We start from the raw sequence: 9,236 nt of genomic DNA, 5'->3' as shown, positions 1-9,236 counted from the left end.
GAAGCCTCAGACTCCCTGCTGAAGTTAACCAAGGTCTGGTGGCTGCCAAGTGACAAAGTGGCAGCCTCAGTACCTCTCTCTGCATTATTCCTTCTGATCTTTCTGGGGAGAGGAGTGTTTTTTTCCTAGTAGCTGTGAAATGTTGATTTCTCTTTGAAAAGGGGATGTTTTCCTCTACTGAAAAGTGTATTGTTTCCCCACACTTGGCCCTTTGTTTCACACAACATATTGCAAATATGAAAACCAACTCTACATACACTGGGGAAAGTCAGAGGCATCTTATGAGCCCAGCTGGGCAAGTATCTTTTTATTCTGGTTTTGTTTTTTCTATTGCTTTTGGGATAGTTGTTGTGAACAAAGAACCATCTAGGTCAGAAAGAACAGCTCAGTGGCAAAATCATCCAGCATGATTTTTTTCATATTGCCTTATGTTGCATTTCAGATCTTCTACATACAGCATGTGGGCTTTGTCTGCAGTCCCTGGGTGTCTGTGGAGTCTTGTGACCTCTGATCAGACCTGCTCTGATCATGCTTGGCCTCCCTCTTGTGTTTGCTTGTAACAGTTCACTGGGACAATTGACCTCAAATTTCTGCGTCTGTGGTGCATTTATGTCCAACACATGACACCTAAAACTGCAGAGAAGCCAAAACATGTAGGTCCTCTGCCAATTTGTTTGAAATAACAGATTGATTTTTCTCCAGTTTTCTCTTTCATCTTCCACTCCTTTATTTCTCCCTTCTGCCCACAAAGCTGTGGGAATAAACTGACATCTCAGAAAAATTTGGGGTTAAATCCTCAGCTGAAACAAGCTGTGAAGTCTTACTGGGGTCGACATCAACAGGGAACCTCATCTTTGGGTTTCCCACACAGCATTCCCTTTCTCTGTAAATGGATCATGTATTTCAGAGCTGATCAATCTGAATCCCAATATCAAACAGAGGAAACAACGTGGCACCTGCTGACATTTTAGCAGCTCAAATCTGTGCACACTCTGTTCAAGACTATCAGAACCAAACTCTCTGTTAATTTACTCTGGTTATAACAGTTTACATTGTCTCCATGCAGGTAAAGAAGACGCACAAAGGAGTAAAAGAAGCTGGTTCAGAAAATGAAGTTTTTAGGTCTCTTCAAGCAGTAGGGATTGTGAGTTAGCACTAAAGAACCCTCACCCCATAAGGACAATATCTCTTATCTTACATGTTGGAAATGAATATGAAAAACATGCCCACATTTTATAGTAGACACTCGTAAATGCACTTTTCAATTTGTAGCTTTCCCTGCACAAATGGATGTTAATTGGTGTTTCCTAGGAATTGATGTGATTTGGTAAAATTGCAACTGAAAGATTGCTATACTAATAGAAAATCAGCTAGCTGTGTAGCCAAAATGCTCTTCCCACTATTGTCAGAGCTGCAAATCTTCCCTTGAAAGCTCTGGGAAGTTATAGCATACCATGAAGAGCAGGGTGTAATCCCAGCAGCCTGCAATAGTGTGAGTGGGATTTAATATTAATGTTCATTTTCTCTGGTGTCTCTCTGGGAAGGGTTGTGGGTCCTTTTGGCAGAAATGGATCCCATTACAGAACCACCCATCTCTGAGGATGTTTCAGCAGTCTGATAAAGAAATGACACTGCTGTTCCCCAGCTGGTTTAGAGCTGTGATACTGAATAAAAAGAAATGTAATATAGGCAGGGGCTAGAGAGAGATCCACTCATGAAAAGACAAAGAATAAATAGAAATGTTTCCCTCTAGGATCCACAAAGCTCTTGACTGAAATGCCTGTGTGCCCCATGCTGTTCTCTGGGGTCATCATGTCTTTATGCTCCAACATTAGGAAATTTCATGAGAAAAGGCAGATGAGAGCGAAGCTGAAAGGTGCTTGGCAACAGGGAGGGACAGTAATGAGACTAAGCAGGATACCAATTTCACCCTGGGGTCATCGTATGAGCTGCTATATACAATGAGCCTATCTTCCTCTGTTGGAACATTGAACTGGTCATTAAACACTGATTTTTATTTTTTTAGTGGGGCAGACAATCCCTAATCACTTTAGGCTTGGTACTGAGTACAGTAATAGCTCATCTGCTGTGGAGGCAGACTGTGCCTTTGGCAAAAGTGACACACAGTGTCCTGGGACCTGTTTCAGCTCTGGGTAAATGCCATGGAACAGGAATCACTGTAGAGCAAATGAGTTAGCACTGTTCTCCCTTGCTCTGATCTCTCAACACATTTTCGCTGGTAAGCTGCCCAGAGACCCTTGACTTTGCAGGGTAGCTGCATTTTCCAGGCCGTTTTCACCAGGAATAAGTAGACACAATTTCCAGAGTGCTGGGGGAAGCCCAGAGATCAGTGTAGCCCAAGCTGACTTCCTTGGACTTCCCTTGTTATCTGCAGAAATCCACTCAAATCCTCACCTTAAAACCCTCTTTACCAGATGCCCACTAAATATGACTCCAACATTTTCCCCTAGGAATTCCCAGGCTGATCTTCCTCCTTCTTAAATCCATGCCCTGTCCTCTGATCCTGTATGTATTTTCAGCCACGCTCATCTTTCTGTTACCCATGTGAGAACATGGTTTAAGGAGATGGGAAAGGACTTGAATGTGGATCTCTCATGATTTTATCAAGTCTCTGAGTAACAGCAGCCAGGCAAAACAAGCAGTAGGCCTGTTCTTTTTTCACATGGGACCTGAAATAACAAACTTGCTGTGAGCCCACTTTCCAATTTGAGCTCCAGAAGTGGGAGCAGCGTGGGAGCACCATGGGAAGCCTGGAGGGCTTAGATGTGAGGTGTATATTTAATTTTATAAGAGGCATTTTCCGACAAATTCAAAACACATCTTTAGAGTCTATTAGTGTAATGATCATACCACCTAGTGGGTTCCAGGAGCCCTCAGAATTCAGCAGCAGCCACAGGGAGGTAAATCAACATTTTTAGGTACAGAAAGTAGCAGCAAACCGAGTCTTGTCCAGGGCACCAATTTTAAAAATGTGCTAGAAAGAGAGATCTTTTTAAATGGGTGGGAATTCAGATCCTGCAACACTTCTGAGGACTGGCTACTTTCTGTCATGCACTGCATGAAAATACAAGATTTTATGTCCTGCACCACATGTGTGCCTGCAGTTGCATGGTGTGTTGAGGAACAACCTGTGAAAAGCCATTTTCCTTTCACTCTAGCTGTGCTTACAAGGAGTGGAGGATGCTGGAGGCCTCAGGGTACTGAACTCAGAGATCATTGAGAGGTAAATGTAGGAATATCTTTCTGCACCATGAGCTTGATGTGCCTGTGCATTCATTGAGCAGCAGCACTCCCCTGATTTCAGTGGTGCAGGATCAGATCCCTTACACCCATCTCCTCGAGAGGATGGAAAAGGACAGCCAGAGGTACATTTATTTCTCCCTCAGAAAACATTGCTCAGGTGCAAAAGGGAATAAATGAGGAGGATTACAGTTAAAAGCATAAAAGGAATACTGAAAAAGACATCATATTCCAGACCTGAACACACAGAATAACATTTCAGGTTGCATCAAGCAGTGCAGCAAGACTGTCCTGTAGCTCATTAGCCTGACTTGGTGTTGACTTTGGAGAGCTCTTTAAGTATGTAATTTAATGTAATATTGATTTTTCCTATGTGAGTTTCATTATTTGCGAGCTCTCCTAAGATGAGCAAGTGTGATGGAAAAATGGAGATTTTCTGTTGACTGGCATTAACACTTCACTTTCCCTCACACCTCTGTGTGCAGAGCACAGAGCTGCATGGAAATGGAGCCAGCACTAAATCTGTGCCTTGCTCAAAAGCTTGGTTGTGTCCCATGCAACCTTTCACACCTCCCTGGGGCTGCACAATATCCCCATTTTCACTCTCCAAACCACAGGGGGAGAAGGAAGGTCTGTGCACACTCCACAGGATGAGGAAAGTGGGTTGATATACAGACATCAAGCTGCAATAAACTTGCAGAGTTTTACGCAGAGGCAGAGTTGGGTAAAAATCACAGTGTTTTCTGACTGAGCCTCAGATCCTGCTCTGCTCCTCAAATGGCATTCCTTGGACAGAGCAAGATCCAGAGCCCAGGGGCTGGAGGGGCAGGGATTCAGCAGCCAATCACAGATTCTCCATGGCCCAGGTACAGTTTTAATTCCCCTGGCTTTTTATCAAGTTTAGCTTGCACCAGCTCTAGCAGGTAGAGTTCTTTTTAATTTTTGACATGCCAGTTTCTCCCACCCACATGATGGGAGAAAAAGTGCTGGTAGCTCAGATATTATATTCTTATGTTATCTGTATTAAGCTCATGTTTATTATTTATGTTGATTATGGAAGAAAAATACTACCAAAAAGGATGTGAAGCTACTGAAAATAGTGGGGCAGTAGAGAGATAAATCTTAGCAGTCTTACCACAGGAACACAGACAACCACAATGCAAAGGTTTTAATGCATTCTCAGTTTTACAGATATGACCAAATCCATTGCAAAGAACACACAAAGAGAACTGTGATCAAGGTGCCAACAGAAATGGGATTCCATCCCAACAGCCCACCCCTGACCTTACCCACTTGTCTCCAAGCCACATGGGAAAGCAGCTGCCATGTACCTGCATGGCTACTGAATTCCCTGTGGTCCTAGTTTCAACAAGGACCCAAGCATGTGGACAACCCCTCTGGGAACATGCTCCTTTTGTTTCTCTGATCATACCTTTGATTTGGCTGCTCAGGAGCTCTGTTTTCTGAGAGCTTCAAGAGAAATTGCTGGGCCAGATGATTTCTTTTGCATTTTGACAAACTAAATGCCTGTATTTTTTCTCTGTGTAACTGGAATAAATTGTGGGGGGGGTTGTGCTTTTTTTTTAAATCAAGTAGTGATTAAGAATGAGAAATTAAAAAAGGTGGGGTTTCAGGTCATATGAAAGTAGCTTACATATTCTGAGTGAAGACAGATGTAATGGCATTAGTTTTTGTGAGGAATTGGGATGGCTAGAAATTGGATGGCTTTTAATTTTGTTTTTCAGTACTTCCTTCAGTGTTAAGTTAATTAACTGGAAGGTGGCCAGATAACTTGGAGTCTTTACAATATTTGGGGTATTTTGCATAAAGAGAGACAAGCCCACTACTTGGTGAAATAATTAGATTAGCCTGAATGATTTAAAGCCCTTGGAGGAGGAGAAGTAGTTGCATAAGCTTTGTAAGTAGAATGCTGAAGCTCTTTTTGATTTCTTACAGAGACTTCCTGAGGCCCTGGAATGCCAGAGCTTGTCTATTAGGCATTGCTCTGAGAAGTTCACAAAGCAGCCAGAAAGCACCAAAGGAAGCAGAGGTAACTGGCAGTGGCTCCCTAGAAGCACAGCAGGTCCCAGCAGTGAGTACAGCTCAGATTTCTGGGTGCATCAAAAAGATGCTCTTTTTGACCCACTCAGATGCAAGGCTGATTAATTCTTCCAGGAAGTACTTCACCCATGTCTGCCTTAGTGAGCAGAATTCCAGTTGATATCTGAGGCAATGTCCTTGCTTTACCAGAGGTACCACTGATGAGGAGCAGTGACAGAATTGGTGCATGTGACACACTCCTGACCCCTGCAAATCAAAGGAATAATTGGAAAAAAGGGACCTTCTGCATCTAAAAGGCCTTGGAAATAACAATGTGGAGGGAAAAAACAAATAAACAAACCCCAAAAATATAATAGTGTGTTGAATGCCAGTGGTACAATGCCAGCAGGTTTCCTGTGGATACCATGCCGTGTTCCATGAGATAAAATAAGGGTTAAAGTCTGCTGCAGCTGCTAATGCCATCAGCCTTAAACCATTCCTTTTTCCAGAATACACCAAGATGTCCATTTTGCATGAGTGTCACCTTGCTGCAATTAGCAGATACTGGCTGTGGAGAACAACACCCCTGTGCCATACTGGGACCCAAGGATGCACACTCAAGCCCAACAGGGTGACCCAAGGAAGTGGAATTTTCTTCATTCCTTTCTAAAATCTTTTCCAAACCTGGCTGAAATATACAGGAAAGCAGGCTCTGAGAAAAACGTTGAGATGATCTATTTGTCTTCAGAATTTCATTTAAACTCTATTCCCAGTTGGAGTTTTATGTAACTATTTGTGGCTGAACTTGGCAGTCTCTCTGTCTTTTGTAGTACTACACAGGTAATATCTTTCTGCAAGGATGAATTATTCTTGTACTCTTCCCTATTAGGCCCAAATTCAGTCTCTCAGTCTTTTCTGGACACATCTTATTTTCTCCTGTCTGCCATTCTAATATGGAAATTTATGCATATACTTATATATCTTACTTATAACCTTCAGGCATTGGAATATTTTTATAAATGGGGCTGAAGTTACTAGATTCACTGAAATTCTCATGGTAAGGGCCAAGTGTGTGATGCATGAGACACAGGCACTGTAGGAAGAGCAGTGCATATTAATTTCGTAGCTCCAAAGGGATCCCAAATCATATGGAAACATAACTTTTGCCAGCTGTTTCTGTACCAATTAACTGCCATGCCCCCTATCAATTGAAAAACCACCCTCTGCCACTTCCATAATTTCATTATGAAACATGCAGTTTGTCTGTATAGGAGGCTCACAATAACTTGATTCCTCCAGTGAATATATAAAATGTTTGACTGGAACTTCTACTGCATGCTTTTGTAAAGCTACATGTGCCTTATTTAAATGTTTTCATATCCTTTTGACTTGCTCTGGAATGTTTTTGGACACTAGAGCTTAAATAATCCTCAAGAGACTTTCCCCTAAGCAATTGTTCGAGTTCTTACTCTGATTTTTTTTGTTTCTGGGTGTGATTGCTCATAGTTTTGAAGACTAAGTTGCTTAGACTACTAGGCCATTCTGAAGGAAACCTTGGACATCAGTTATTCTATGGAGCCATGATGGTACCACACTAAAGTGTACTAACATCACATTTGGAGCACTACAAATATATAGCATTCCTACCAAATGCATCAGTGTTTAAAAAACAGCTTAGGCAGGAGGGTTTTATTTAAGAAACATTTTAAATCCTGTAAAACTTATATTAACAAAAGTATTTCTCCTTCTTTACAGTGTATGTTACCATCATTGTGAGCTTTCTCATTGTTACTCATATTTTCCATCCCTGTGATGGTAATATTCCAAATTGATGCCATGCACATAATCCACTGCCCTGTATTTAACAGAATGCTAATTTCACTGAGGATTTTGAGAAGCTGTACCTAAGTGGCTTACTTGGTCTGGCTTGTTGTACTTGGCATCAGTTGCAATCACAAATGCAATAAGATTTTTCTTCTGGGAAAACAAACCAAAACAAAATAAAAATCCCAATCATCCCTGACCCCAACTCAAGCAACATCATTTTATTATTTATTTTAACGTGAAGCAAAAATTGTAAATCACTTGCTTTAGGACATGTAAAGGTGCATGACATAAAATGAGATTTTTGGCTATAGTCAGTGAAGTCATTCAGTGATGATTAAGAGAATTCAGACAACTAAAATTCTTAGTTATGGATGTCTTCTGTTATGTTCAGTTGATTTATGTGGTTTGAGTTGTAAATTACAATGAAAACTAATTTGGAAAAGGAATATTAGACATGTGATTTGGACATGGTTTTCCATTTAGGAAATTAGACATTATAAAGTGTGCTCAGTCAATTGGCCCAAGGTGCTTACAAGGTAAACAATCAGAGAGGAGACAAACCTCAGTAAAAGGGAAAAACACATCAATCATAGTCTTGCTTCTTTCTGTGCTGAGTAGGCTCAGTCCAGCTCCATCTGGTTTCTCAGCTGGAGTCCAATAATGTCCTAAGGAGTACAGAATTCTCAGCTACTTCCAGTGTGGTTTCTTCTTTCCTTTCTTCATCTGGTTTATTAAACATGATTTTTTTAGGATAGGGTCAGTATTCACAGGCCACTTAAAGGTTGCATTAATGCCTCTTCCATCAATGAGAACAAAAAGGAAGGATTTGCTGTGGCATTTAGCCTGACAAATACACTTGTACAGAGAGATGTGTATATTTATTAAAGATGAAGTAAGTTCACTGGCTGCTTTTCTTTCCCACAGTATTTTCAGTTTTGGAAGCACCCCAAGACATTTCAGGTCTTTCTGTGTTTGAGATAGTAATTGGGAGAACAATTGAAGAGGATTGAGCACATAGTGAGGAAAAAGCAGTAGGAGGCAAAGATTTCTTTAGAAGAAAATATAAGACATTACCGAAATTGAGTGCTCTGCATTTAATAAGGCAAGCAAACAGACAAGAGAAAAGCAAAGAAAAGGAACAATGGAGACAAAAAAGGCTTATTATGACAAGAAAGCCAGAGCTATTAACTATCAGTCTGATGATAAACTATTACAGGATTGTCAATGCTGTCTCCTGAAGAATGTAAATTGTGTGATAAGAGATTTGGCCCCACACAGAGATAAAGAAAGTGCATGTGGTTATATTTCCAAAAGGACAAGAAGATAAGAAAAAACTGGGGATGGAGAGACTAGGGAGTCGAGCTATCATTTTGAAGTCACTAGCACAGGCAAAAAATACATAAAAAGGGGAACAAATGAACAAACCCTGGAGTAAAATAGACCAACAAATCAAGCTAAACTTATGCATGTAAAGAGAAAGCAGATCTCACACTGTGTGTTGCTGATTTGATTTTAGTTGAAATTTAGTGCTCTGTTAATCAGATCTCACAAATACAAGGGGATCTGGCTGTCAGAACACCCCGAGAAACATTTATCAATCAGCTAGGAAGAAAAACATCTTCCTCAAAGACTGTGGGTGTCCACAGAGGGCCTGAAAACTTTCAAGAACAATCAGAGAAAAAGAGAGTGAAACTGTCTGGAGGATGGGAATGGTACCAGTCAGCTCAAATACATCTTATGTAGAATCACAGGTGAAATACACTTTAATGGAGAAGGACAAAGCAATGTTTTCTCAATATCCTGTACCTGATATACAAATATTTTAATGGGACATCAATGCAGTTTTAGAGACTTCATGACCAGGCATTATTAAAAATATGGTCAAAGAGAGCAAAAGGGATCTACTGCATGTGGGACAGTTGTTGTGCTCTGCCTGGGGCATGGAAACAGGTCTCCTTCTCTGTAAGGGATCAAGGGCACAGCATGATGATCTCACCTTGTATTCTAGAAGAGTTTCATCACGGACACCTCAATTTCTGGCACACCACATTCTAATTGAGTGACATTTTAATATCTCATATTTGACAGGTCACCACACTCTCTAAGGT

The 9,236-nt window shown here is 41.0% G+C and overlaps 1 long non-coding RNA gene across 1 annotated transcript; it reads right to left on the bottom strand.

Annotated features, from left to right (window-relative positions):
- Positions 1 to 3,897: 3,897 nt before the first annotated feature.
- Positions 3,898 to 9,236, bottom strand: LOC146442452 (uncharacterized). Its single transcript, XR_014850271.1, has 3 exons — positions 7,690 to 9,236; positions 7,219 to 7,278; positions 3,898 to 5,568 (listed from the first exon to the last, which is right to left on the bottom strand). It is a non-coding gene; the product is annotated as an uncharacterized LOC146442452 (long non-coding RNA).

The sequence above is a fragment of the Lichenostomus cassidix genome, chromosome 2, assembly GCF_008360975.1.
Source record: "Lichenostomus cassidix isolate B80296 chromosome 2, HeHo_3.0, whole genome shotgun sequence".
NCBI lineage: Eukaryota > Metazoa > Chordata > Aves > Passeriformes > Meliphagidae > Lichenostomus > Lichenostomus cassidix.
The sequence above is the reverse complement of the archived record's forward strand: the minus strand, read 5'-3'. Positions and strand labels throughout refer to the sequence as shown.